The sequence below is a fragment of the Delphinapterus leucas genome, chromosome 18, assembly GCF_059928025.1.
Source record: "Delphinapterus leucas isolate spDelLeu-1000000601 "Yukka" chromosome 18, BTC_Dleu_Yukka2, whole genome shotgun sequence".
In the NCBI taxonomy this organism is placed as follows: Eukaryota; Metazoa; Chordata; class Mammalia; order Artiodactyla; family Monodontidae; genus Delphinapterus; species Delphinapterus leucas.
Window position 1 is genome coordinate 48,562,441 of NC_143146.1, and position 6,000 is coordinate 48,568,440.

A 6,000-nucleotide genomic window follows, 5' to 3' on the forward strand; every position below is an offset into this window, starting at 1 on the left:
TGGCATCTTGTCTGGGCACTGGCACTAGTCACCTGGGTGGCCTTGGGAAAGTCACTCCCCTCCCTGGGTATTAGCTTCATCATGTTCATAATGAGAACTTTGAACTTCATGGTCTCTGAGGCACAGTAGGGAAGCCTTAACTATCTAGTGTCACTATCCTGTTTTTTTTCCCATCTTGAATCACCTCAGGGTGCACAGTCAGGGTGGTTGCAGTGGCTGCTGGCTTGATGGCCGCAACATCCTTTGTTTACTCTGAGCTCCAGAACTCTGCACTCCGAGGCACTCAGAGACCACCCCCCACCCCCCACCCCAGGCTGGGCTGCCTTTCCCTGCCACGCAGGTCCTATTCCAATATAAATTAATTTTTAAAAAATCCAATTTAAAAATGGACAGAGAAACTGAATAGGCATTTTTCCAAAGAAGAAATCCAAATAGTCAAAAAGTACATGAAAAGATGCTCACACATTATTAGGGAAATACAAATCAAAACCACAAAGAGACAGCCTTCAAACATGTTAATATGGCTATTATTGAAAAGACAAGAGATAAAAAGTATTGGCAAAGATGTGGAGGAAAGGGAACTCTGTGCACTGTTGGTAGAAATATACGTTGGTGCAGCTACTATGGAAAATAGAATGTAGGTTCTCAAAAAAATTAAAAGTCAAACAACCGTATTATCCAACAATATCACTTCTGGTGTATCCAAAGGAAATTAAATCAGAATCTTGAAGAGATTTTTGAAACTCCATGTTCATTGCAACTTTATTTACAATAGCCAAGAAATATGGAAAGAACCTAACTACATCTATGGATGAATGGATAAAGAAGATGTGAGATACATTCAAACACACATATGCACACGCGCACACACACACACACACACAATGGAATATTATTCAGCCATGGGAAAGAAGGAAATCTTGCTTTTTGCAACATGGATAGAACTTAAAAACATTATACTAAATGAGATGTATTTATTTATACTAAATAAATCAGACAGGGAAAGATAATTACTGCATGATATTACTTATATGTGGAATATTTTCTGAAAAAGCCAAACTCATAGAAACAATGAGTAGAAATGGGTTAGCCAGGGACTGGGGAATTGAGAAAATGAGGAGACTGTAGTCAAAGGGTACAAACTTCCAGCTATAAGATGAATAAGTTCTGGGGAGTGAATGAATCTCAAGACTAGAGTTAACTTAAAATTACATTATATATACTTGTATTATTATATTTGAAATGTATTATGTACTTGAAAAGTTGTTAAGAGAGTAGATCTCAAATTTCTGTATTATATACTTGAAAGTGGCAAAGAGAGGAGATATCGAATATTCTCCCCATAAAATAGAAGTGATAATCATGTGAGGTAAAAGTGTTAACAAACCCTGCTGTAGTAATAATTTCACAACACATGTTTTTCAAAGCAACACATTATATACCTAAAATGTACATATTACATGTCAATTATATCTCAAGAAACCTGGAAAAAAATTAACACACATACATACAATTTTTCTTCTTACTATGAGACAAAGGGAAAAGTTGGCTCCAGAATTTGTGTAAAAATTTTGTCAAAGTTTCATAGTTGATTATACGTATTGAGTTTGCTATCTTAGCAATAATAAATAGGGATAGTAAAAAAATTGTGATAAGTATGGATGAATGGTGCAAGATTAACATGTATGTAAAATCTCCTTTTTGAAGTAGAGCAAACTGTCAAATTTGTACTGAGAGACAACTAGTTTGGTTGAGTTTCCCATAACAGGGGGTTATCAATCAAGCTGGTGGAGTAAGAAGATGTGAAACTCACCTATCCCACAATCACTTCAGAAATACATCTACATGTGGAAAATTTCTCACTGAAAACTGACTGGAAACTGGCAGAAAGGCTCATATATAACCAAGGCTGTAAGAAAGATCCACATGAAATTGGGTGAGAAGGGATGAAAAAGCAATCTGATTGGGACCAGTGCCCCTGGGAGGATACTCAGAGTAAAAGGGAGAATACATTGGCAGAGATCTGCCCTGAGGTGTGAGTAATTTGAACTATATATTGGGCACTCCAATTCTGGGGTCTGACATAGGGACGACCAGCCATCTTGTCTACTTGGGAGGCCACTGGGACTAATAGGAGAGCTGTGGGAAGCCTGGACTCCACTTCTGAGGAACACACAAGCACTGGCTTGCTCCCATGCCAGGACAGAGAGGGCGGATTGAGGTGCTACAGTCTAAGGTTTCCCACAACTGTCTCTGTGCATGCCCCAGCCTGGGCCAGGCAAATGCTCCAGCCCTACTTACTTCACCTCACAGGTCCCCACTGGAGCAATGGCTGCCACAACTGGGAGAAAGCTCAGCCATGGAACTCAGAGGTGACTTGGACCTGGGGCCATATCTGAGCATGGCAACATCAATCATAGCTGATGATTGCATGGACAACCCTTCACAGGCAGTCCCAATTTCTGACAGTGCCCTGACTGCAACAGCCCCTGTCCCATGCATGCCTAGAGCCCACATGAGCACTGCCTGCCCTGCCATGTGACTCCACAACAGGGAGTGTGTGGGGGAGGCAGGGAAGAGTGATCAGCTGTGAGGGACAAAGGAGACTCAGATGCAGGGAAGCTGCCATTGCTGGTGGTCACATAGGCAGTGCATCAGAGACAGACTGTGTATCTATCTATGGCCAGGCTGCTGACACCACACAGACTCCTTTTGTCCAGCACTGTTCCTCTCTGGGGTGAGGATACCAGTGCTAGGAGAGTTTAGAACAAAGACTTAAAGAGAACAGAGCCAGCTTGGATACAACTCTCAGGGCTTCTGCTCCATCAACTTGGGATCCAACCACCTCTGGTAGGGCAGTGATGGTCACTTAGCAGAGGGAAAGTTCTGCTTCATAACTGGTTCCTGCCTTACATCACCAGACCCACCTCTTAACTAGGTGACAGCTGCCAGCACACCCTGAGGAAAGATTTGAGTTCTGTTTGCACCAAATTCAGTTCTCCCGCCAAAGGCACTTGCAGACTGTATAGGGAAACTCCCAGATGAGAAAAACACTTCAAGGTTACAATAGTAAATGTTTCACCTAAATTCATAGAGACAGAGAAAGTTAAGCAAAATGAAAGGATAGAGAAAGTGGTCTCAATTGAAAGAGCAATAGAAAATCCCTAAAAAGAATGAAACAGAAATAAACAATTTACTAGATAAAGAATTCAAAACATTAGTAATAAGAATGCTAACTGAATTAGGAAAAAGACTAAACACAGAATTTTAAAAAGGACCAGTCAGAAATGAAGAATAAGATAACTGCATTAAAAAATAAACCAGAAAGAATGAATAGCAGACTAAGTGATATAGAATGCATAAGCTATCTGAAAATAGAATAATGGAAGTCACCCAATAATAATAGAAAAACGAAAAACAAATTTAAAGAATGAGAACAGTTTAAGAGATCTGTAGGATAACATGAAGTGTACCAATATTCTCATTATAGAGGCCCCAGAGGAAGAGAGACAAGAGGGTCAAAAATGCATTTTTATGAAATTATGGCTGAAAATTTCCCATATTTGAAGAAGAAAACAGCTATCTAGGTACAGGAAGCAAAGAGGGTCCCAAACAAGACTAACCCAAACAGACCCACACCAAGACATATAATAATTAAAATGACAAAATTTAAAGACAAAGAAAGAATTTGAAAGGCAGCAAGAGAAAAACAATCATGTACAAGGGAACTACTATAAGGCTATCACCTGATTTTTCTGCAGAAACATTACAGGCAAGAAGGGAATGGCATAATATATTCAAAGTTCTGACAGGGAAAATCCTGCAACCTAGAATATGCTACCCAGAAAGATTATCATCTAGAGTTCAAGGAGAGATAAAGAACTCAGACAAGCAAAAACTAAAAGAGTTCATCAATACCTAATCTACCATAAAATAAATATTAAAGGGTCTTCTTTAAGTGGAAAAGGAAAGTTTATAGCAAGAAGTAAGAATCTGCAGGAAAGGAAAAATTCCAGTAAGAAAGGAAAATATATAATAAGGGCTGAGGATCAACCACTTAAATAAGCTAGTATAAAAATTAAAAGACAAAATTTGAAAATAAACTATAACTAAAATAAACAGATAAGGGATAAAAGTGATGATGTAAAATAGAACATCAAAACAAGAAATGGGGTTTCCCTGGTGGTGCAATGGTTGAGAATCCGCCTGCCCATGCAGTGGACACTGGTTGGTGCCCCAGTCTGGGAAGATCCCACTTGCCGCAGAGTGGCTAAGCCTGTGAGCCATGGCCACTGAGCCTGTGCGTCCAGAGCCTGTTGCTCCACAACGGGAGAGGTCACAACAGTGAGAGGCCCGTGTACCACAAAAAGAAAAGAAAAAAATAAAAAACAAGAAATGTGTGGGAGGGGAATAAAAATATGTAGATCTTTTAGTATGTGTTTGAACTTAAATGACTACCAGTTTAAAAGAAGTAAATATAGTTATATGTCAACATATGTGAACCTCATGATAATCACAAATCAAAAATCTACAACAGGGACACGAAAACTAGAAAGAAAGGAACACAAGCACAGTCTAAACAAAACCATCAAACCACAAGGGAAGAAACAAAAAGGAGAAATGAACAGAGAGAGAACTACAAAAACAAACAAAAAAGTAATAAAATGGTAATAAGTATATACCTATCAATAGTTACTTTAAATGTCAATGGACTACATGCTCCAATCAAAGCCATAGGGTGGCTGATTGGATAAAAAACAAGACCCATCTGTATGCTGCTTATAAGAGACTCACCTCAGCGCTAAAGACATATACAGAGTAAAAGGGAGAGGATGGAAAAAAGAGTTCATGAAAAGGGAAATGACAAGAAAATGGGGATAGCAATACTCATATTGGACAAAATAGACTTTAAAACAAAGTCTACAGCAAAAGAAGTGTATTACATAATGATAAGGGGTAAATACAGGAAGAGAATATTACACTCAATAATATATATGCACCCAATACAGGAGCACCTAAATATATAAAGCAAATATTAATAGACATAAAGGGAGAAATATTAATAGACATAAAGGGAGAAATAATACAATAATAGTAAGGGACTTTATCATCCCACTTTCATCAATGGAAAGGTCATCCAGAATGAAAAATCAATAAGGCAGTTGTCGTCTTAAATGACACAATAAACCAGGGAAAAGAATAAATATTTACAGGATACCCCACTGTAAAACAGAATACAATTTTTTTTTGAAGTGCACACGGAATGTTCTTCAGGATAGATCACATTATTGACCACAAAACAAGTCTCAACAAATTTAAGAGGAAAGAAATTATATGAAGCAATATTTTTGATCACAGTGGAATGAAACTAGAAATCAATTGCAGAAAGAAAAATGGGAAAAGCATATGGTAACTAAACAAAATCTACTAAAAACAAAAACAAAACAAAACAAAAAAAACACTCAGTGAAAAAAACCAAAGAGGAAATAAGAAAATAACTCAAGACATGAAAATGGAAAAAGTATTTTCCAAACTCTATGGGGCACAGCAAAAGCAGATTAAGTTTATAGTGATATAGGCCTCCATCAAGAAATAAGAAAAATCTCAATAAACAACCTAATGTACCATCTAAAGGAATTAGACAATGAGGAACAAAGCCCAATGTCAGAAGATGGAAGGAACTAGTAAAGATCAGAGAGGAAATAAAATAGAGACAAATAAATAAATAAATTAAATAAATAAATAAATAAATAAATAAATAAATAAATAAATAAAATAAAATAAAATAAAATAAAACCCACAAAACCCAAAAAAATGAAAAACAAGAGAAAGATCAGTGAAATGAAGAGATGGTTTTTTTTTGAAAGATAAACCAAATTGATAATCTTTAGCCATGCTTATCAAGAAGACAAGAGAGAGAGCCCAAATAAACAAAATAAAAAATGAAAGAGGAGAATAACAACTGATACCACAGAGATACAAAAAAAAAAAGTCATAAGA